At 36.3% G+C, this 25,779-nt stretch overlaps 1 long non-coding RNA gene across 1 annotated transcript in view; it reads right to left on the bottom strand.

Annotated features, from left to right (window-relative positions):
• Nucleotides 1-24,556, bottom strand: part of LOC131419375 (uncharacterized) — an 85,257-nt gene extending 60,701 nt beyond the window's left edge. Inside the window, exon 1 of the long non-coding RNA XR_009223209.1 lies at nucleotides 24,505-24,556. This is a non-coding gene — a long non-coding RNA (uncharacterized LOC131419375). The remainder of the gene's footprint in view (nucleotides 1-24,504) is intronic.
• Between the last annotated feature and the right edge of the window lie 1,223 nt (nucleotides 24,557-25,779).

Raw genomic sequence — 25,779 nt, 5'->3', positions numbered from 1 at the left:
TTCGTTTCCTCTAGAAAACAGTTAGACTAAACTAGAACCTCCCATTTCCAACCTGATAATGGTTTTTATTTGTTGATCTTGGGTAAGGTAGCTACCCATGCACCCATGATTTGAGGTCAGGGAGTCAAGTTGTACCACCATGATGGCTCCCAGAGTAACTGGGAGAGTATAGGGGGAGAGTGGGAAGAGTATAGGGGGAGAGTGGGAAGGGAAAATTACCAGGGGAATTTCTCAGAAACAGGGAAAGTTATAACAGAGAGAAAACAAATACCAAGTACTTTGTACAGGATAGACATTTAGTGATTGAATGCAAGAAGAAAGGAGGTTAAAAGTAGCAAAAAAACAAAATGGTTACATAAACTAGAAGGAACAATGCCAAGTGGGCTTGTACATGGTTGAACAGCTGCATAAACGCGAACCATAGAATGCGTTACAATCTAACATGTACATAACTTTTACAGCTCCAAAAGCATCAAATGATGCCTGCTTTCCATCTGGACCATGTAGTATTTATGCATATATTTATATATAGTTTATTCTCAACCTACTTCAAAAAGATTTTGTGTTGGCTTACCATGAAAGACAAACACATAATCGGATTATTCAACAGTAGAAACAGACAACACCATAGACTCTAAGGGAAAATAAACTGATCAGAAACAGAAGTTATAGCTATCATGACTGAGCATTAAATCTGGCTCTGGGCTTCTTGACACCGAAAGAAAAAGGTACTCAGAGTCTGAATAATGAGAGATGCTAGTTCATCATGAGAGACAAAAGTTTTCCTGGGAATAAATTTATCATATCCTTATTCAAAAGATAATAAAAAATATAAAGGGCAACCACGAAACAGACGCAGATGCAGAAGGATTCTTTATATGAATATTTTCCTGTAAACCATAAGTTAAAAAATCAGAGTTTAACATTGAGGCATTATTCAGATAAGTCATCTCTTTAGAAGGCTAAGACATGTGGTCTTGGTATGTATACCCTCTTGGACTTGAATTTTATACCTACCTCCTGCACATTGTTAATTTCCACTCATCTGCTTATATTTATTGTGGGTGTTGCCTCCTTCTCAAAGCTTGCCTTAATTACCTTTTTGTCTCCCGGGCTGAGTTTGGTGTTTTTCCATACACTGCATGGCACCACTGTTTACCTTTACCATACCTTTACCTTTACCCATACATGCCTTTATAATAGTATGCCTTTATGATATCATAATTTTCCTGCTGCTAGAGTCAATGCTTGTTGAAGGCAAGACTATGCTTTATTCATCTTTATATCCCAAATGCCTGATATATTACCTGTGTTAAGGTAAACATTTTCAATATTTGTTAAATAAGTGAAATAGGAAAATAATTAATATTTATGTCACTTGATATAATTTTATTGTTTATTTTCCCTATAGTTGTAGGTAGGGATCCTATCTCTATGTCTATCTTTCTCTAATTCCAATGCCCTCAATCATGATTCTGACAGAACCTTAAGATATGACTAAATTTTTTGACTTGCTTACTTTGAGAAAAGCTACATGACTTGCATGTTACATGTTTTTATTTTATGAGGACAGTGGGACATGTCACTTCTGGGGAATCTTCAGACAGGGTCAAGATTTTCTTCAAGAAATAAATTTGGATTTGTCCATAACAGCTATCGTTATGGATATTATTATTGTATTATTAGTATCGTTATAGATACTATTTATTGAGTGCTTACTATCCTCAGTTATTCCCTAATTGATATCATTGAGTCCTATGGTTTTAAAAGTCATCTGGATACTGATGACTCCCAAATTTTATCTCCAGGCCCAACCCAATCTTCATAAGCATTTTTATTCATCCAGTGGCTCACATCAACCATCTTGGAGTCATTCTTGATTACTCTCTTTCCCTTATACTCTGAATACATACTATTACCAAATACCAAGGAGTGTGATCACTGGATGGTATGATAAGAGTATGTTTAGTTTTGTAAGAAACTGACAAACTACCTTCCAAAGGGGTTGTACCATTTTGCATTCCCACCAGCAGTGAATGAGAATTCCTGTTGCTCTACATCCTCACCAGCATCTAAAAGGTGTTTAGTGGTATCTCATTGTTTTAATTTGCATTTCCCTGATGACATATGATGTGGAATATCTTTTCATATGTTAATTGCCACCTATATATCTTCTTTGGTGAGGTGTCTGCTCAGGTCTTTGGCCCATTTTTTAAATTGGGTTGTTTGTTTTCTTACAAAGAGTTTAAGAGTTCTTTGTATATTTTGGATAACAGTTCTTTATCAGATATTTCTCTTGCAAATATTTTCTCATTAATGAATATCGCTCCACTAAAAAAATGAGAGTACTAAATTTATTAGGCCATTAGTTTAGCTCTTTACTCAAGATTAAATAAAAGCAAATGTTTAATTCTTTCTTGCATAAAAATCCATTCTGGTCACCAGTCCAGAAGAGTAAGTAGTCTTCCTCACAAGGTTATCCCAGGACTCAAGTCCTTTCTTTCTCTGATTCTCTAGGGTATCATCTTTGTATGTTCAAAGATTGTTCAGGCTGGCCCTGTGGCCTAGTGGTTAAGTTCAGCATGTTTCGCCTTGGTAGCTGGGGTTCAGCTCCCAGGCGGGAACCTACACCACCCGTCAGCAGCCATGCTGTGGCGGCAACCCACATACAAAATAGAGGAAGATTGGCAACAGATGTTAGCTCAGGGCAAATCTTCCTCAGCAAAAAAAAAGATAGTTCACCCCCACTGTGCCCATATTCCAACTTGTAGGAAAGAGGAGGGAAAAGCAGAACACAGATAGGTTCCTTTTAAGTTAATAATGTGAAAGTTATATATATCACCTCTGCTCACATCTCACAGGCCATAATTTAGTTACACCGCCACATCTAATCTCAACAAAGACTAGGAAATGTAGTTTATGGTTAGCCAGCCATATGTCCAATTAAAATTTGGTAGCATGGAAAGGGACCTAATACTAAAAATAAAAAGAAAATGGATTTTAGAGAACAATTATGAGACACCACACCACACAATAGGTAGAAATAAAGAAGCAATTTTCACAAATAACAGAACACACAAAATTGTGGGTTCTGTAAGTTTAAATCCACTTTAATGCGGTATCGTAATATTGAAAGTTATTGGGAGAGGCAGTGTATAACAATATAATATTTATCATATTTTTTAAACCCAGAGTTTCTTAAACTATGGTTCATTCTAGGTAAAGGGAACAAGTGACAATTGTATGAGTCTATGGATACCTATATATTTCATTTTAATAGTTATTCTTTTATTTATTGGCTACCTTATTGTTATGGCAAGCTATCCCAGCTTTTCATTTATAACAATGATATAAAGTTTCATTTAAAAATAAATTTAAACAAAAGCAGAGAATCACATTTAAAGAAAAATATCTAGTAAATTATAATATAGACACGAAATTCAGGTGACAAAAATTGCTAAGGTGGTATACAAATGACTTACTCTATACTCCTTTAATAAACATAAATATTTCATTCTCTCTTTATTAATATTTCCAAATAAATTAAATATGCTAAAAGCAAGTGAATTATAGTGTAGTTCAAGTATTTTCATATTTTCAAACTGTTCATATACCTCCGCATTCTGAAATTCTAATGCCTCCCCATAATGAGATATAGCACCTCACTGAGAATCATGCAGTAGTGGAAAAAACACTGAGAAATGTTAGTGTTGAGCTCCTTCCCTCAAACTACCATTTACTGGTTTATGACACTCTGAGCCTCAGTTCTGTCATCTGTAGCATGCGATATTAATACCTGACCTAACCTCCCGGATTTAAAGAGGAAACTATTCAGCCAAAATTAAGTATGAAAGGATCTGCAACTATAAGGGATCCATTCAGCAACAGTAACAACAATCCCAGTCTCAGTAATGCCATTTTAGTCAAAGTGTACTCACTGTGAGTTAGACCACTGTCATGGTGAAAAGCCAACAATGAAGGGCAAGAAAAGGAACAGCCATAGGAACCCATGGTCAAGGCAGTAGGAATCTGGTTCAGAAAAAGATGGTTCTTCTTTATGGGCACCAATGGAAAATTTCACTAATTTCAAGTGCAAAATCAACCCAAACAATACAAAGACATATTATCGAGTATTAGCTTACCTCTTTAGAGAAATAGTCTGGGAGATATAGTGTTTTCATTTCTTTTAAGATAGTTATGTTGCTAGTGTATACTATGCAATATCGCATTTTATAAATTGTTATTCTAAATAGTATCTAAATTTATTACTTACAACATACATATACATACACACAATCTTTCAGGTATTTTCTCTTTTATGAGAAATATGTCATTTTTCTCTATTATAGACAAGAGGAAATTAACTCTCAGAGTTCAAATACCTTGTCTAGGACCATACATCTACAACAAGGCAACACTTGAAATCTACACCACATTTATAGACACTCAATATATGTTTATTTGATAAATGAATGAATGAATATATAAATAAGTTAAATATTGAGAAAACTGAGAAACTCCAGCTCCTAATATTAAGATCTATTTTACATCATCATTTTGTTGTTCCATTTTCATTGAGTCACAATGTCATAAAGTAGTAAAAAGGAACAAAAAATGGTAACTTATATTGTAAGGGCATTTGCTGATGGCTTAGGTTCTAATTATATCAAATTTATAGTTTCAAAATTATTTTCTAATTTCTATTTTCTGCCCTAGAATGACTACTTACACTATTACAAGTTGCCCTCCAGGAGAACACTGCCTACTGCACTGCCAATATTCCCATCACATTTAACCCACAGACTCTTATAGGATCAAAAACAGGATGTTCAAATTAAGCAACATGAATGATGTAAAGGCTGTTTTATGGATTACTTAAAAGTATTTATGACTATAAATGTTTCTACTCTTTGATCTGTGATTTTTTATTCATAGGTCTCCACTCTTAAGATCTCCACGGTTTCTTCCAACAAGGAAGCCCAAGTCTGTGGTGATGAATAATGTGAAAGAGCTCTGTTTTTAATTCAGGATCCTCCCTGCATGGAGCTTTCTGATCATGTACACAGAACTCGGCAGCCAATGAGATTTACTTTTCTAAGAAAAGAGGTGATATGTGGAAATAGCTCAGCACTAGCTGTGTTTTCTCTATCTCAACTCACCTATGGTCATACAATTCCAGAGACAGTTGCTATGGCCACTTGGCAGGATGGAAATTATCAGAATGATGTGCAAGATTAGATGGAGATGGCAGTGAATTTATCCTAAATTTGAGTGACTTTTGGTGTTCTTCAAATTTTATTTCTGGATCTTATGTGTGTAGATCCTATTAGATTTCTGTTGTACCCTACTCAATTGACTCTCAAAGCAGTCAGAAGATTTCAGTGCAAATATTCCTATTACTTGCTCCATGATGCTTAGAATTTGGTCTCTGCTCACCTCTAGGTGCCATGGAGATGGAGATGTACTCCAATAACTTTCTGGAAGCTTCTCATTTGGAGCTGATTGAATGGTCAAATTACTTTTCATATTAGGCAGCCCTATCAATGATCAACTCCACTACTACCTTTCCATTAAGACCACATCTGACGAAGAATTCAAACTTCTTTCTGAATGTACATAACTAGAGAAATCCAGCCTTGATCGAAAAATCTATAATTAAAAGAATGTCAAAAGAACAAAGCACCAAGAGAAAGATATAAAATTAAGTCATGTGGCCAGGAAGTTGCTGCCTCATTTACTGCTCCCTGTAGCAGGAGTACTATTCAACCTATTACCAATCAAGAGTGGCTTTGAGGGTGGATTGTGTTTTCTGAACACAATTTGGTAAAAAAGATGATCCTGGGCAACGGCACCAAGACAATAGCATTTAGTGCACTGACAGTGCGTGTACTGTGCCATTTTTTTAAATTACAAACACAAGATCAGTCACCAAGCCAGTAGTCATCCCATTCCATTTGCATCACACAGAAAGTCTGAGATGCTTCAGCAATTTTGTCCTAACAAGTCCAAGTGGCAAGTCAGCAGTAGGTTGTTTGCAAATTGCCACATACTTTCCTGGGAGACAGTAGTAAACAGCAGCTCAAAACAGCGCTCTTAACTTCACTGATGAGATTTGCTTCCTGCTTTCACCTAGTTATGTGTGACTATAACTCTCAGTTGACTTCTGTTTGAAATGGGGACAGTGAAAGTTTCCATCTCAGATGGTTGTTGTGAGAATTAAATGAAGTAACAAATGTAAAGTGCAAGGTATACAGAAGACACTCACTAAATGCTGGCTTTTAGTTGGAGTTCTTGGAAATATTAGAGGCTTTACTTGAAATCGTGAGTCTTGCTTCTTAGCAAAACACTGTAGTTTGTCGACAGCCGCTAAAATCATGTCTTCTGGTCAAGCCTTCCATATTTGACTTCATCATTCAAAAACGCACAAACCTTTCGTATGTTTCTGTTCCACTGAGTGCATTTCTTTCCATATTATTTCTCATCAACCATTCTCAAAATAACATCTTTAAATAAAATCAGTCTCTGACAGTTCTAGCATTTTCCTACATCCTACAAATGACTGGATGGAAGACTTGTGTCGCTGTGAACAACTTCCCAACTTTTTCTAAACATTTTGTGCTCATCTAAACCCCTTGCAGGTGATATTACCTCATCCTCACATGTTGCTTTTAACTTGTTCAATACCCTGCTTGCAGAATCAACCTCACACGAGGATTCTAAATTTGCATTTTGTTCTAGGAGCTGCTCTTCATTTTTATACTGACGTGAAGCAGCATGCCATAGGCACCGCAGAGGACAGTGCAAGCCTGACCGGCTGGCCTTGAAAGCACGACTCCTGGAAGTTAAACAGAGCTCATAGACCCTGCTGTGATCTGTCCCATTCCTCCAGCCCCTGACAGACAGAAAAATCTGCTCATTTTTCACGCTTCTTCCACACGTACAAACATAGTCACACCGCCTTAAATCAAATCAATCAAATGTTAATTTGTTGCAAGTTATGTCTAACTCAATGCAACAAATTGCTACTTCCCAGATGACCAGATCCACTCATTCTCCTTTTATTCAGAGTCTTTTAATATTCTGGTGCCTGGTATTTGAAGTTAATAAACTTTTATTGTATGCGAGCCATCTACATAAAGGGTGGTCATTTTATATCAGGGCTCATTCTATGTGATGTGGTTTGCAATGAGGCTGTTTTCAATAAGATGACTTTTATATTCCCAACCATATGTGTCCAGATGATCATGAGAACAGGACACGTGAGGAGAGCTGGAAATGTGTTTGACTTGGGAGGCCAAACTTCTAACACATCGTGGTGGTCTACTCTCTAAAGCATATATATATATAGATATAGATATATGAAATGTGTGTATGAAAGAAATCAAAACTGGACCACACTGCTTTTTTTAATTTTTTAAATGCAATACAGAATTTGCCAAATATAAAGAATACCAGACAAATTACCACACTAAACAGGAAGTAGTTAAATATTGATATCAGACTTCACTATTCCTAAGATCCACTGAGCATTTCTCACCCAGGCATCTCTCACAGCTCATGTCCCATATGCCTGAATCTTCTGCCCTGTGCAGAAGTCATTCTTCACTCCATCTCCAGAAACCCCTTCTTCCTTCCTGAGTCCTCCAAACTGCTGTAGCCCAGGGCTTCCAGAGGAGAATATTAATAGTCATGTTCCCTTATTATTTGAAGCAGTTTCGCTCAGCATTTTCTCAAATTCTACCTCCAAAATTAGGCCTGAGCTTTTCTGAGCATATTTCTAGGGTAAATTATCACATACATGATCAAGCTTGCTTTTTTTTCTTACTCAAATTAGGAATAAAAATGTCACTAGCTTAAGATGTAAGTTCAGCAACAATAGTCATAAATTGTCCATATCGGGCATTAAAGATGGTGCTTTAATTTTCTATTGCTGTATAACTAATTAACACAAGTAGCAGCTAAAAACATCGTGCATTCACTATCTTGCAGTTTCTGTAGGTCAGAAGGCTGGGCTAGTATAACTGAGTTCTCTGCTCAGTCTCACAAGGCTGACATCAAGGTGTGGGCCAGGTTGGGTTTTATTCTAGGGCTCGAGTCTTCTTCCAAGCTCGTTCAGGTTGTTGGCAGAATCTAGTTCCTTGTAGCTGTAGGTTTGAGATCCCCATTTTCTTGCTGGCTGTCAGCCAGGGGTTGCTTTCTGCTCCTAGAAGCCACCTTCAGTTGCCAGCCATGTGACCCTATCACAGTGGGGCAGCTTACTTCTACAAAGCCAGCAAGAAAATCTCTTTCACTTGGAATCTTTCTGACTTATTTTAAGATATCACCTGATCGGGTCAAGCCCATCCAGGATAACCTCTCTTGACTAACTCAAAGTCAACTGAGTAGGGACCTTAATTACATCTGTAAATCCCTTTACCTTTGCCATATAGTGTAGCCTAATCACAGGAGTGATGTTATATCTTATTCGCAGGTCCTGCCAACAATCCAGGGGAGAGGCTTGTACACCAGAGGGAAGAATCTTTGAGGCTAGTTTAAAATTCTTTCTACCATACATGGCATTCACGCTAAGAGATCCTTCAGAAAGACATAGTTCATTTCAGCTATACCTATAAACATACTCTAAGGTGCAAACTCAAAATACTCTCTGCAATTGCAAAAATTCACTGTGCTGTCCTTTTCATTCTTCCTTCAGACATGCTGTTTCATCTTTTTAAAAGAGCCTTTTTCTCAATCCCTGCTCCCAAATTAGCTGACTATTTCATATTCCTTGAGATCCAAGTCATTCATCTTAAAAAACATTAATTAAAACCTACCATGAGTCAAGCTCTGGAGATACAAACTCCCTCATGGAGTTACATTCTAGTAGGAGACAGAGAGAGAGAACTATAGGACATCTGGTTTTAAGGTGGCAGAATAAAGACATTTCTAAACATCATATCCCTCCCCCCATCAAGGCAAAACAAAGAGAACAAGAAAGAAAAACACAAGTTTCTTCTTTAATGAACTCTTGATAGCTGAGGTCATAGGAATGTGGTAAAGGACTTAAAAGAGCAGAGAAAGGTCAAACCTAAGGACCCACAGACAGGGACACAAATGAGAAGTCAATTGTTTGCCCACATAATCCTGGAGAAATTCTGGGATGTAAGGCACCAGATATTCATAAAACAAAAAAAAAAAATAGTTCAAAAATCTGCATAGTGGGAAATTATACACCAAAACTCCCCAGCTCCACTCCAAAGAATTGAGTCCAGTTGGAAGGATATGGGGATTATAATATGTGGAATAATTGAACCAGAGAGGCACTAAACTTGGGAACACAAGACAGAGAGGAGAGTAAGGGTGAGAACCTAGATTTTAAAGATGGGAATAATAAAAGACTACATATTGAACAAGGAGACAACGAGCTCACACCTAGGTACAGAACATAGGCAATCAAACTTACTATCACTGAGCCTCTCCAGCCCATTGTCAGAAGATTGCAGGAAGTGTCTCTAGAAAAGCTGAACCAACCCTGAGGGAAGGCCTAGTTTGCTGGAGAGGGTGGGGGCAGTTCTACAGAGAAACAGCCAAATTCACTCCGATACCCTTACCATTCAACCATCCCCACTGACACTCACATTTTAATACCTCACTCTTATGTAAGAATAAGTAGCTACAGCTTGGTATTTCCAACACTTGGAATAGTCCCTGGTATACAAAGAGCATGCAATAGCTATTTGTTGAATGGATGAATGAACTAATGAATGGATTTCATAGCCCTGTAAAATTGCCATACTAACTTCTACATCATAAAATAAAACATTTAAAAAAGAGAACAGCCAAGGATTACCAAACTGTTGAGAAAAGACTTCAACATAAGAAAGGTTAAAAAAAAAAAGGATTAAAAGGAAGTTGAAGGAAACAAAGACAATGCCAGGGCAGAACACTTAAAATGAGATAAGAGAAGACAGTGGATCTGCAAGTAAGAACACGACATCATAAAAAATGAATAATCAGAGAATAAGAATTAGCCCTGCAAATTAAAAAACAAAATTATCAAAGCTTAAAATCAGAAAAAAAAAGGATAGAAGACAATGACAAGAAAATATTCCAGAGAGTAGAACAAAATGGTGAAGATATCAAAGATAAGAAAGGATAATTCAAGGATCAATCCAGAAAGTCCAACATCCAACTAACAAGAGCCCAAGAAATGAAGTGTGAAATAAACATTTCCCTAAAGACAAAAATAGTCCACCAAATTTTTAGGAAGAAAGAATCTACACTAAGGCACATCATCTTGAAACTTGACAATATCAAAACTTCAGGAAAAATTGTAAACAAAAAGGTCACGTATGAAGAATCAGGTGTCAGAATGGCTTAAGACTTCTCAAAGAAATATTGGCTATAATATAATTCGAAAATGTTTGATATTCTAAAGCCAATGTGATTTTTAACTTGAGAATTCTAAAATCGGCCAAAGTATCCTTCAAGGGTGAAATCAGAATAAAGACATTTTTAGATATGCTCCAAAATATTGCCTCCTACAGAACTTTTCTTGGGAAGTTACTAAAGAAGTTGTTTAATAACACAAGGCAATAAAATCAAGAAAGAGAACAACATGGGATGCCTGATTTTCAACATGGTATCCCACAAGTTTCCTCAAAACAAAGGGTTAATTTTCCATCCAAAGCGGTATGACAGTAAGTCATATGACTATTGGACCTACCTTATACCTCCTCACCCAAAAGCAGTTGCCTAACACAACAACAGAATGGCCTACTAAATTCTCAACCAAGATGTGGGCTCAGGTGCAGCATCATCCAGGATGCAGGATGTACACTAAAGCAAAGGCCAATATAGCTGTTGTGTCTTAGTCATTAAAATACATGTGTCTGAGACCCAAACTGTGGAAGTAGGATTGACCTCTCTCACCATCAGTCACTAGGACTCCACTGAATTAGACGTTCTTATTCCTGGATCAGGGATGCAGGTTTGGGGAAGCTTCTTACAGCTAAGACTATCACCTGGTGACTCAGGGGTAGGAAAAAGGTAGCTTGTTCCACTAACCTCCTCTATTACGTCTTTCGTGGAGATGTCAGCCGACTACTACCTTCAAGTCCTGCCACAGATTGAACTCTTTTAGATCCTGCCTTCAATTCTTTTGGATATATACCCAGAAGTAAAATTGCTGGATCATATAGTAATTCTATTTTTATTTGCTTGAGAAACGGCCATATTGTTTTCCATAGTGGCTGCACTATTTTACCTTCCCACCAACAGTGCACAAGGGTTCCAATTTCTCCACATCTATGCCAATACTTATTATTTTCTGTTTTGTTCAGTTTTATTTTTTGATAATTGACATCTTAACCAGTGTGAGGTATTTTCTCATTGTGATCTTGATTTTGTTTGCATTTCCCTAATGATAAATGATGTTAAGTATATTGTCATGTGCTTATTGGTCATTTGTGTATCATCCTTGAATAAATGTCTATTCAAGCCCTTTGCCCATTTTTTAATTGCATTAGTTTTTTGTTGTTGTTGTTGAGTTGTAGGAGTTCTTTATATATTCTGGTTATTAACACCTTATCAGATATATGATTTGCAAATATTTTCTCCCATTCCATAGGCTGCCTTCTTACTCTGTTGATTGGGTCTTTTGATAGACAGAAGTTTTTAATTTTGATGTAGTCCAATTTGTCTATTTTTAGTTTTGTTGCCTGTGCTTCAACTTATTTCTTTTTAAAACCACTTAAACCTAATACTATGCTACAATTAAAACTAGTTTGTAAAATTTGGTCAATGGTACATTGTGAAAGCTTTATAAGGGGACATCAAAAAAGAGGAGAGGAGTATTTCAATCACACTGCAAGGAACAGATGGGTGCTCAGGGATGATTATCCCAAAGGGGCAAAAGTGGTCCTGAATTTTAAAGGATGAAATATAATAAAGGAAATAAAATTCCATAATAATAATGAAAAAAACTAACACTCATTTAGTATTATATTGGAGGCATTATGCTAAGGATTTTATATATATATATATATGTTTTTTTCTCTTTTAATCTTTCCAATGACCCCATGAAGCAAGCATTATGGTACTCAGATGAGAAAACTAAAGCTCAGAGCAGTTAAGTCACTTGCCCAAATTCTCCCAGATGGTAACTAGCAGAGCTGAGAAATGAAACAGTCTAATGTGAGGACAAAACATGACAAAACACATGCTCTTAGCTATGCTGTCTTCTTCAATACAAGAATTTGTATAAAGGATTCCAGGCAGAGGGAACAAGATGAGACAAGCACAGAGGTATGATACAACACTTTGCATTGGAGAAGCTGCAGGAAGTTTAAAGAGCTGGATAGAATGCCAATGAGAGGAAATGAGGCTGAGATCCTAACAGAGTGCCCTGTGTCTAGGGAAGGCCTTTAAATGTATGAGTGCCAACTATAGGCGCCATTAGAGGATTTAAGAAAAGAAAAATGATCTAGTAAATTTGCCTTTAGCAAGAATCATTCTGACCACCATAAGAAAATGGACTGGAAGGTGGACAGACTGGAACACAAAGACCATTAAGGAAGCAGTTGCCATAATGGTGCAGAGAATCCTGATTTAAGGAAAGGACTGTGGACTAGAAATAAGATACTTATTTTTGCGAGTCTGAGATATGAATGAGGTAGAATCAGCAGGATTCAGTGCCCAAATGGATATGGTAAATGAGTCAGAGAAAAGGGATGAAGCAGTGGTGTGCTGGTAAGTGTTTAACAACCTGCTCTCCAGGAAAAAAAAATAGCAATATCCTCGTTTGTATATTTGTCAATGTCCATGGTATAAATACTAAATGTGAGTAATTCCATCATAGAGATACAATAGAAGTAAATCACCTCAAGGGCATAGATAATAGCAAAATGTAGTAGAATAATTAGGAAGTGATGAGTTTTGAGTATTTATTACTTTTGTTTTTAATATAGTTTATTCAGTTCTAAGTTTATATGATTTGATTTTTTGATAACAGCAGTGTTTAGCAGCTGGCTCACAAAATTCCTGAAAATCTAACCTTGGCTCTCATGAGTAAGTGTAAGCAGATGCCAGCACACAATGGGACACACTGAAGATTCTGGCTGAGGGGTCATCTCCTCCAGGAAGTCTCCTTTAATCCCACTCAAGTAAGTAGAGAAGTCCTCCGTGCTCCCATGGAACCTTGTGAGGAGTTTCATTGCTTATTTCCCACCAAATTTTAATGGCTGATTTGTCTTATCTCTTCTCAATGGTGACATTCTAGTGCTTAGGAAATCAGAGTCAACTTTTTCCAAAATACTTCTGTGCCAGACACAATTTGGCCCTGAAGTACAAAGATAAATAAGAGATAGTCCTTATCTTCAAGAAGCTCATCATCCAGGAAGAGAGACAGACAGTAAATATCACTACAACCCCCTTGTGTTAAGAACTGTGATAGAGGTAAACACGAGGTGCAAAGGAGGCACAGATGAGTGCCAGCTGACCCAAACCAACAGTCGGACAATCAGAGAAAGGATCCTGGGCGTGCTGACATCCAATGCTCCTGATTCTCTCTACACATTCAGTTTTAAACTTTTACCAAAAAAAAAAAACTTTGACTTTAACAGCAGCCAAAAAACATTAGAACTAAAGCACTAGCGCCAATTTTAGAGTCAATGGACAAAACCTCTTCAAGTATTTTTTCACTTTTAAGATACTATATATTTAAAACAGTTCAGATTTCCAGGTATAATTTTTCTTTCCCTTCAGGTTTCCAAAAGGAACTGTTTGCTTGAATAAGGAAAAGGCTTCTGAATTCTCTAAATACAGGAGTGAGTAGAAAGAGGAGGTGTTAATCCTCTCCCCAGTCTCAGTACACATCATCAGGCCCTAATGGAAACAAATTTGTAGGAAACTCGCTTCTAAGTCTAAGAAGTTTTCTGGTCCTCCTTCTGTAGACAGGGGCATGAAGTAGCTGGACTCCCACCTTGTGCAGGGATGCTTTGGGGTAATTGAATCACCACTGTCACTGTTCCAGGCAGCCTCAGCCAACACCCAGCTGCTAATGGCCTGAGCAGGATTGTCACACCAGTGGCTGGTCTGCAAAATCTCAGCACTATAGTGAAATGTCATTGGTCCTTGCGAGTAAGCCCTCTTCGGAGATGACAGACAACGAGCCACTGTCTTTCCTAAATATCCAACCTGGGAATTTTGAAGTGTTCAAAAAACATTTACTGCTTCTGATTTTTCGCATGTGTTCATTTTACCCATATGAACAGAGACCATCTTTCCAGAAAGATTGTGAAGTCGAAAGGTAGTAGGACATCATTGTTACCAAGTAAATCAATTTCTAGATTTTGAAATCATGAGGTCTATTTTAAATTTCTCAACTAGGTTTAAGCTCTAGGGCTGCCATTTAACTAGTTACCTAAACTCAAAAAAATATCTTTTAAGTTCTTTAAATCTCTTCCCCTATCTATTAAATGGGAATCATATTCTCTGCCTTACACGACTTATAAAGATTAAATGAGATACTTTTCCTTTTTCTTCTTTTTGGTGAGGAAGATTGGCCCTGAGCTAACATCTGTTGCCAATCTTTCTCTTTTTGCTTGAGGAAGATTGTCACTGAGTTAACATCTGTGCCAATCTTCCTCTATTTCATATGTGGGCTGCCGCCACAGCATGCCTTGATGAGCGGTGTGTAGGAAGGGGTCTGGGACGAAACCAGCAAACCCTGGGCCACTGAAGCAGAGCGCACGAACTTAACCACTATGGCACAGAGCTGGCCCCTAAGTGAGATACTTTTGAATGAATGAATGAATGTTTCAAAGAGTCTGGGACTAGTATTGGCTAAACTAGAAAGCACAATGTAAATATAATGTATTATTTCCATTAATATTATTATTAATGCTAATAAGTGGTAATTATTCATATATAGGTTCTTTAAAAAGTTTCACACAATTATAAATTAAATTAGGATGTTGATATAAAAGCCAGAACACATAAAAACAGCCTTTACATCATAAAACTTTAAAGTAAAAATTTTTTAAAATCATGAATGGAGCCAAGAGAAGATAACCAGTATATACAGAAAACCAGTATATATATTATGCAGTATATATAGAAAAATTATATTTCTCTATATAAAATAATATAAATAGATATAAAGTTCAATATATAATAATCATAGAAATAAAAATTGTTAATAAACAAAAATATTCAAGTTCTTTTGTAATCATAGAAATGATGATAGTGAAATATAGAGGGTTTTATTTATCATTTTGGCAAAAGTTGAAAAACTAATAATACACTAGGCAGCAGATGTGGGAAGGAAAGATACTCTCACAACCTGTTCATAGGAACAAATTAGTACAGCTTTTCTCAAGGGCAATTTGGTAAAATATATAGCAAAATTTAAATGTGCATATCCTGGGACAGATGAAGTCAATTTCTAGAAATTATCTTAAGAAAACAATTACACTAAACAAGATGTATGTAAGAAATTCATTATAGCATTGTTTAAAATACAGAAAAATCGGAGTCAGTAAATAGTAGAGTGCATAAATATAGCACTAGTTATATAAATTATAGTATAGTTTATAGTTCACTTAATAAAATATGCAGCTGTTACAAGCATTCATATGCTTCTATATTTATTGAAATTTATGATATATTAAGATGTTCCTGGTATATTATGATATATTCATGACATATTAACAAAAATAGTTTGAAACTATATGCAGAGTTTAATTAAATTTTTGTAATATAGCATAATAGACAAGATGTTACCCATGGTAAGAATAATAGTTGATATTATTAAATTATTTTTCAATAAGCCTGTATTATTTTTATTATAATAAAAAAAAGATTGTTCATTTTGAAGGGGTAATTTTTTTCCTCTCTCTTCTGTTTACCTAATTGAAATAAATAACATTTAACTTTTATGGTAAATTGCCTTTTCCTCTCCTGCTCCAATCCTTTCTCTGGCTGCCTCTTGCATTCGCTGTTCAGTGATACTATGATCCAATGTCACCACAATTAGTCTTCATCTTAGCACTTGTGACATCACAAAGTCAGGACTATCCTGAGTTGAGATCATAGTGACCCTAAAAGAGAAATCCCTGTATATAAAATACTATCTCCTTAACCAGTTTGTGGAAGAAAAAGAAGGTGGAGGGAAAGAAGAAAAATTAAAAGGAGAAAAATACAAAGCTCTTTATGTGAAACCTGATGATATGTTATCTTATTTTATCAATCGAAATGGCCAGTAGTGTGGGTGAATGGGGTCAGTATATGCATGTGTTCCCATGTAATAAGTATTTGTATCTTAAAGAAAAGCACATTTGGAAAACAAGACAATTTTCCAGGAATGGGCGTATCCTATCAGTTACCAGTTTGGGACTCACCTGTAGAAAGTCCTTGCTTTAGGAACACAGATAAGATTAACACATAACAATTAGCTCAAGTGGTCCATTGAGACAGACAGAAGAAAGGTGAATATTTGTTCATACACTAAGCAGAGAAAGAATATGTAGTAAAAGGGGAGGATGTGAGCTAATTCTAAATACTTTCATTGATGTGTTCTGGAAATCCATTTCCTCTTTTCTCCATCTACACACTCTCCCTTGAGTATTTCGCTTACTCTCATTGCTTCAATTCTTAACTAAGAAATGGGTTTATACACAATTATCGATAACAAGATGAAACCACTGCAATACATGTAGTAAGAACGAAGGAGTTGAAAAGAGAAAAAGGTTGTGTTCAATGGTGGAATCCAAGAAGGGGCATTATCGCTGGTCACTTAGAAATGGGAAGGATTTCCTAACCTGGTCAGAAATGGGGATGATATGACAAATGTATAACGTGTAGAGCATATGGAAAGATAAGGAGAAGAAAAAATTGAAAAAGTTAAAAGAAGCCCAATAAATTAGTTTAACTAAAGTAAAAAATATGTGTTATGAAATAGGAGGAGATGACGTCAGAAAGATAAACTAGGGCCGGATTTATGGGAGTCTCAAATGCTGAGTGAAGAATCTGAGACAATAAAAACATAAAACATTTTAATCGTAATATCATATTGATATTTTTCTCTGCTTGCATTTTCTCCTTGATTTAATCATACAATTGTTTCTGATATTGTTCTTGCATAAGATGGTGGTTATTATATTTTTTGAAAAGTGAAAAAAAAAAACATCATTAATTCAACAAGAAAAATGCTGTCACTTTTAATCTCTTTAATTATACAGGTTGAAAAGCATTACTAGAAGATTTGGCAACATTTGGAAAAACGACCATTCAGAGTTAGAGAAGTAAGTCCAAAGGATACACGATTTTCAGGGAAATTTCCCAAATCTTTCCAGTAAGAATGGACATGGCCCATTCTTCATCCAGGCATGTTGACAATTAACGTCACAATCCATTTGCAATAGGAGTAAATTTTCAGGGGTAGAATAGATTGCTAGTGAAGGCTTAATGACCAGAGGTCTCAGAAAACTTGGCAACAAAATGCTGAGTACTCTTGCTGAGTCTGGAGAAGAAAAGCTTTAATTAGTGGTTATCAAAGCACAAAGTACAGGGTCAGCACGGCTACTTAGCCAATGTCTCTTGGAAGTAAAACTATTATTGGGCTGCTGATTCCCCACACATCCCTGCAAACAGGTGACCGTGCTTCCCATGGTAATTTGCACTGCTTTCTCCCCCTCTTGTGTGATGAATAGTCTGCCAAGTGAAAGGAGACCTGCCAACATTCTAAACTTGAATATGGACACACACTTCTCAAAACTTACATGGCTTAAAGTACCCACTATCACAGCGTGCTGATCCTAAACCAATCTGACTCTGTGTTGAAATGGGCCAAAATTGCTCCTACATTCTACTTTGAAATTGTTGCCATTCTTTTGAGGCTCAAAAAATTTTGTTTCACTTAATCTGACTTCTGGCCCAAGACGATTTTGCTATTCTCCTTCCAGATAGGTTATTCCTTGCTAGATAGGCAACTCTGTAGGATCACTGGGATGGGAGTACGAGCAAAAGTACTCCATGAATGAATTGGGTACACACTGTGCTGATAGGGTTGGCTAATTCTCCTTGCTCCAAATATTCTCCATTAGCTAGAAATTTCATCTCTGGAAATTAATTTACTTGAGTCTTAAAGTTTTCCATTCTTTAGGATACACCTACTAAAATGCAAATAGCCCCGAAAGCACTACATCTCATGCTTTATCAGCTGGCCCCTTCAGGGGAATGGGATACAGGCTGGCTAACTGGTTTGGAGCAGGAAGATAAGTAGAAAAGAAATAGATATTAAAAGAAGTAGCAGAACAACAAAGACATAATTATCCTTCTCACCATTTTGTGTGAGGATGGGAGGAATGCACTATTACTTCTAATTTAATCTTCTCTCCCTTAGTAATTCAGACTCCTAATGTTCTTTGAATTCTAATAACCTAGCCTCACCTGAAGAGAACCCTAATAAAAGCTACAAGAGGGCCAGCCCTGGTGACCTAGTGGTTAAGTCCAGTGTGCTCCACTTCAGCAGCCCAGGTTTGGTTCCTGGGTGCAGACCTACACCACTTGTCAGTGGCCATGCTGTGGTGGCGGCTCACATACAAAAAGGAAAATTGTCAACAGATGTTAGCTCAGGGTGAATCTTCTTCAGCAAAAAAAAAAAAAAGCAACAAGAACACACAGTGGTGGGAAGAAAATCAGGACATATTTGAAGCACATTTAGGTTCGAGTCAAATAATTGGAAACGTCCATGCAACTTTCTCAGAGTTAAGTTGGGGCTGGGAGTACAGGGAGGCACGAGATGCCATGTGTGATCACTATGTGTGTTAGTTTTCCTGGAGACATAGGATTTCATTTTGGGGGGATAAATGCCCGGGAGTTCAATTGCTGAGTCCTATGGTAAGCGTAGGCTTCGTTTTTTAAGAAACATTGATACTATTTTCCACAATGCTTGTACCGTTTTACTCTGCCACTAGCAACATGAGAGATCCAGTTTCTCTGCATCCTAGGCAGAATTTGGTATTGTCACTATTTTTTATTTTAGCTATTTGACAGGTACATAGTGATATCTCATCCTCGTGGTGTTGCTCTCCATTTCCCTCGTGGCTAGTGATGGCGAAATGTCTTTTCATGTGCTTATTTGTCATCTGGATATCCACTTTGGTGAAACATCTCTCCGTATCTTTTGCCCATTTTCTAATTAGAGTGTTTGGTTATTTTAATGTTCAGTTTTGAGAGTTCTTTATGCATTCTAGAGATAACTCCTTTGTTGGATATGTAGTTTGCAAATATTTTCTCTAGGTCTGCAGCTTATCTTTTCATCCTCTTAGTAAGGTCTTTCTCAGATCAAAAAAATTTTAATATTGGTGAAGTCAATTTATTGATTTTTTACATTTATGGATCATGCTTTACATTTTACGGTTAAATTTAATCCATTTTGGGTAAATTTTTGTATCAAGTGCGAGGTGTCGGTTGAGGTTCATTTTTTTCCCTATAGATATCCAATTACTCCAGTGAAACTACCTGGGCCTTGTGATTTCTACTCTGGGAGACTTTTAATTATGAACCCAATTTCCTTCATTGGTATAGGGCTATTCAAATAATCTATTTCATATTGAATTAGTTGTTGTAGTTTGTACTTTTCAAGGAATTGGTCCATTTCACTGAAGTTGTCAAATTTATGTGCATGGAGTTGTTCATAGGATTCCCTTAATATCCTTTCAACGCCTGAAGGATCAGTAGTGATATCCCCTGTTTCATTCCACATTTATCTCTTATCCTTTTGTTCTTTGTCAGTTTTTCTAGAAGTTTGTCTATTTTATTGACCTTTTCAAAGAACCACCTTTTTGTTTCTTTGATTTTCTCTATTGTTCTCCTGTTTTCAACTTAATTGATTTCTGCTTTTATATTTATTATTAATTCCTCTGGGTTTATTTTATTGTTTTTTCCCCTGGTTTCTTTTTTTTTCTTGGGAGCTTAGATTATTGATTTAAGACTTTCTTTTTTCTAATGTAAGTATTTAGCAGTGTAAACTTTTCTCTCAGCTCTGCTTTAGCTGTGTCTTACAAATTGTAATATGTTTTATTTTTATTTTAATTCATTTCAATGTTTTTTTAAATTTCTTTTGAGACTTTCTCTTTGACTCATTTTACCTGTTATCTTTCTGTTATTCTTTTCTACTTTGATTCCATTGTGGTTACAGAACACACTCCATATGATTTAAATTATTTTAAATTTGATGAGATTTTTCTTTTTTTATGACCCAGGATATGTTCTATGTCAGTATATCTCCTATGGGCACTTGAAAAAAACATGCATTCTGCTGTTGCCATGTGCAGTGTTCTATAAATGTCAAATTAATCCTGTTGGTTGATGGTGTTGTTGAGTTCGTCTGTATTCTTGCTGATTTTCTGTCTAGTTGCTATCAGTTGTTGAGGGAAACATTATTGTCTCCAACTATAACTGTTGGTTTGTCTATTCCTCCATGCAATTCTATCAGTTTTTGCTTCACATGTTTTTTCACATATTTTAAATATTATTTGGTGCATAAACATTTAGGATTTCTATGTCATCTTGTGTGGAATAACTCTTCTATTATTATGTAATGTCCCTCTCTGTCCCTGGTAATTTCTTTGCTCTGAAGTCTACTTTATCTGATATTAATATTGTCCCTCCTACTTTCTTTTGATTAATGTTTGTATTATGTATCTTTTCTATCCTTTTATTTTCACATTATTATGAATTATTATATTATATTTGAAGTGAGTGTCTTATAGAGAGGATATAATTGGGTCCTTTTTTTATCCACTCTACCAATCTCTCTCTTTTAACTTGTATATTTAGACCATTTATGTTTAATGTATTGGTATGTTATGGCTTAAGTCTGCCATTTTATTTTTTTTCTTGTGTCTGTTTTTTCTCTATTTCTTTTTCTTGCTTTCCTGTAGGTTACTTGAACATGTTTTAGAATTCCATTTTAATTTCTCTACCTTCTTCTTTGCATAGCTTTTTTTTTTGGTGGTGGCTCTAGGTATTATATTCATAACTTATCAAAGTCTACTGGTGTCAACATTTGGCCAGGTTCCCCACTAGGTCTCTGCTGATACCTCCTGAGAGGTAGGAGAAGGAGCTCCTCAGTACCACTGCATAAGTAACCTTCACTTTCATTGGCAGGCAGAGGGGGAGAGGATGGCCTTGTTAGTGCTGAGCAGTGGTGAAAGTCCTGACTCTCCATGAAAACTCTGACACCACACTTGTGGGCAGGGAAAAGAGTGCCTTGTTACTTTATGTGGGGGTGGAAATCTAGGCTTCCTGTGTGGTCTGCATTGATAGGGGGCCCTCATTAGAGGTGAGCAGTAATGAAAGTCAGGACTTGCTCCACACTCAGCCTTCTCTGATACCACCTCGGTGGTGGGGGTGGTGGGGAATGAGGAGCAGGCAGGGGGATTGGGGTATATCCTTACATCCTGGCAAGAATAGAAGTCTACACTCTTCATTTGACCTTTACCCACAGGACTAGGTTGGAGACAGTTTTTTCTGTGGTGTTTGGCTGGAATAGAATAGTTATTATCTACCAACTATTGTCAATTTTTTATCTTGCTAGAACATCCCTTTCCAGGTCCTTTGGCTAAGGGAAAAAGGTTTCTGTTAGGGTTTTGTTTTGTTTTGGTGTCTGTGCCCATTGGCATTTCTGAGTTGCTGGCTTCTCCAGTATCCAATATACAGTCTGGGATATACAAGGCAAAAAGTTATGAATATAATACCTAGAGCCACCACCTTGTCATTCCTGGGGTCCTGAGGTCCTTAGCTGCTCAGCCCTCTTCTCTTCAACTTTCAGTCTTCTTGTGTGTGTTTTACACGTATCAGCCAGGGTTTTTAGTTGTACTTAGTGGGAAGAATAGAGGAAAGTGTGTCTCCTCTACCTTTACAGACGTAGAGGTCTAATTGTTATTTTTAAATATATGAATAAATATTTAAAAATTTCTGTTTTAATTTCTAATATGGTAAACATCAATAGATATGTCCCACATAAATAAAAGTTTTTTGAGGTCCTTGTAAATGTTTTAAAGTGTAAGGGGATCCTGACTTCAAAAAATTAGGGATCCACTATTTAAAAAGATTTCTACTGAAAAGTGTACAGTGTTTTAACCACAGATAACTCATTGGGATGCATGAAGGGAGTGGTCTCCATGGAAATGTGGAAGAAGAAGCCAAAGCTAGTATTTCTTTTCCCAATGCTCTGAGAACAATCTGCGATACATAGGGTGACCACATGTCCTGCTTTGTCTGGGACAGTCTAGGTTTACACCTGTTTTCCAGGCATAATTATTAATAACAATCCCTTTCATTCTCAGACGTATCCTGCTTTGTGTGATAAATTATATTGTCACCAAGATTGTACAGTACAATCAAGGTTGTGCCACCATTCCTCTTTACTCTGTTTCAGAAAAAAATTCTTAAACTTCAACTTTCAAATACTTTAGGATACAAAGTAAAATTTAATATTTAATTTTTAAACCACACGTTGAAGCTAACACTTCTGCCAGGCAAGCTGAGTCTTAACATGTCCATTTGCCTCATTATGGCTGCCAAGACAGGACAAGTAATTCCCCTCCTTGAGTCTCTCTCTAAGCCTTGCTCAAAGATGGAGAGTTTTCTACAAGTTTTTCATCTTGCCTTAAGCTTTGAGCTAAGTGTGTCTCCTTAAGTTTATTGCTAGGACCAACTCCAGCAGCCATAAAATCTGGAAGAACTTCTCAGATCTATGGCAATATTTCAGCCATCTTTTCTCACTGTTACTGCTAGCTCATCTTGACCATCACGGAAATCAAGAAAGAAAAAAGAAAATCTCAGCTATGATGGAAATACTAGACAAAGTTTTTACATTTGCATGGCTAATCCTAGAGACAAAGCCATTTCATTCTTTATCCATTGATTAAAAAAAAAATATTTATTGGCAACCTACTATATGCGCTTATCTTAAATTATATAATCACAGACTGGCTTATAAATGAAGCTAAAAATACTCATTTCCTTCAAAATATTCTTTTCAAATATAGTTTTTAGAAGAAGCCAAACGTAATTTTTCATCTCAACATACCCTGGCATATCTTCTATACACTAATTTCACTATGAACAAAATATACTTTAAAAGAGCAAAACAAACAAAAATCTCATATATAATGTTAAGAATCCATGTGGCAATCACTTTGAAAAGTTATTTGAAAGGGAAATATATTCCTATGGAAAATATGAAATTGAAAATGGTCTCATTACTGCATAGACTCTTATCAAACACCCATACATTGAATTATTGAATCAATTCCTAGACAGTCTCACAGACATAGGATTTCCTTCTCAGTCAGCAAATTTGAACTCTAAAAAGAAAATGGGAGTCTAATTTTTAGAATTTAACAAAAGAACAATGTCTTCAAGCTTATGTCCATCTGTTGTGAAAGACAAATCTCTCATTTCAGAGATCTAAAACTAAGGCAAGCCCTGAAAAATAATTTAAAATGGCCCTAGGTCTCCCAACCCCTATCACATGCAGAACATACCACTGCTAGGCAGTGCTGTGACACAAGATGGGCCTGAGAGATGCAGAAGAGGAGGCTAATATGCTCTTACCAACAGAGCATACTAGCCATAAGAGAAGAACAAGGTCTGATGGGCAATACTCATTATACTATCAATAAATACCACCAATATTAGGAATATATTTGCCAATTTAGGCAAAATAGTAACATAGGAAAAATTTTTCTCTGTGGTGTGGTTAACTTAGCTTTCCTCTTTTATGAATCATCTTTTCTTCCTCTACATGCCCATAATTTGATTTATTCCTAGGGAACTTCCTTATAGCTATCAATCAATTCCTAAAAATTATTGAGGGTAATATGTGACAAATAAGCCAACACTCATCCCTCTAGAGCCCAAGTCTGACATCACAGCATTCTTTTCTATAGAGCTCAGACTTAGCCTCAGAATCCTCTACAACACAGTAGTCAAGAATCTCTCTATCAGTTGCTCTGGGTTGACACAAGAACCCTATTTTCCATCTCTGCCCTAAGGTATGAGTTTAACCACATAAAAATATTTATACTTCTAGCCTAGGTCTCCTTAACTACTCATAATCATATGCTCATATCTCTCACTTCTTTCCCTCTCTTACTTCTTCTCCCCCTCCCACCTTATCTCAACATACTTCTTTTTCATTAAAGTCTGTCAATTTTTTCTGACTGACTTCAAAACATACCACCTCCACAGAGCCTTCCCAGATATTCCAATCAAAGAAATCCAGTATCCTGGATTTATTATAACCAAAGCCCAAGTTTGCAGAAATTTGCCTTTCAATGTTGTACTCAAATATGTACATCCTCATCAGCCAAATGGAGATGAGAACATGTGACCTGGTGGATGAGTGCACATAAACGTATGAAAAATATGAGTATATAACACATGCTATTAAAAACAAATGAAGCATTCTGTACAAGAACAGTGAAATCTTGGAGTCATTTGACTGCTTACCTGTACAGTTCCAGAGCAGGAGAAACCGTAGACTATTGAAGTAATGTACACAAAAATAGGAAAGATGACAGACCCTAAAAAAAAGGTGCAAAGACAGCACTTATAATATTAATCAAAACATAAAATGCTTACAAAAATATTAAGAAAATAGACAAAGCCTATAAAAAAGATACCTCTAAAATTTTACTGAGGCTATAAAAGAACAAAAGAATTAGAAACATTTCTTATTATTTCAAGACATTGCAGGCTCCTTAATAAGAAAACTGCTATAAAGATGTCACCTCTTCTAAAATTAGTTTGTGGTCTTAACACAATTCTGAACAAATTACCAATGGAGTTTTTTGAGAAAGGGTAAGTAATTTGGTGAAATAATTTTAAAGTTAAGCTAGGAGAATAAATTGAAGTGATTAAGAAAAATTTGAAAAAGAAGAGTAACATAATGTTTAATATTAAAGACAGATTACTTCTCTCTATTACTGAAAACATTGATGTAATGATAATAGTGCATAACAACAGTAATAATAGTTGTTGAGGGGCCGGCCCCATGGTGTAGTAGTGGTTAATTTCAGCACACTCCACTTCAGCAGCCCAGGGTCATGGGTTCGATCCCGGGCACGGACCTACACCACTAGTCAGCCATGCTGTGGCGGTGACCCACATATAAAGTGGGGAAAGATTGCCATGGATGTTAGCTCAAGGCTAATCTTCCTCAAGAAAAAAAAGAGGAAGATTGCCAACAGATGTTAGCTTAGGGCTAATCGTCCTCAGCAAAAATAATAATAATAATAATAGTTATTGGGGGACTATTATTTGACTGGCTTTGGAATAAATACTTTGCAACATTATTTAACTTCCACACAAGCCTCTGTTGAAGACAATATTATGCCTGTTTTACAAATGGCTAGGTTAAGTCATTGGCCAGAGTTTGCATATTGAGGTAGCATAGCCTGTTGGATAAGTGCATAGACTCTGGAGCCAAGGAAGTCTGTATTCCCATCTCAAATGTATCCCTTGCTAGCTGTGGGACTTTGAGCTTGTGATTTAACTTCCCGAAACTTCAATTCCCAATCTGCAATTGGATGATAATAATAGCCATCTTATAAGGGCAGTATATGAATGAAACAATAAAAATATGCTTAACAGAGTCTTCATCACATAGTTGATACTCAATAAATGCAAGCTTAAAAATGCTAAAATAAAAACACATGGTGGGACAGGTACTGAAATGCAATAGTAATAGCTAAGATATAGTGTGCATTTATGACACTCTGGGCA

The sequence above is a fragment of the Diceros bicornis genome, chromosome 21, assembly GCF_020826845.1.
Source record: "Diceros bicornis minor isolate mBicDic1 chromosome 21, mDicBic1.mat.cur, whole genome shotgun sequence".
Classification (NCBI taxonomy): domain Eukaryota; kingdom Metazoa; phylum Chordata; class Mammalia; order Perissodactyla; family Rhinocerotidae; genus Diceros; species Diceros bicornis.
Note: the sequence above shows the minus strand (reverse complement) of the source record. Positions and strands in the feature narration are given on the sequence as shown.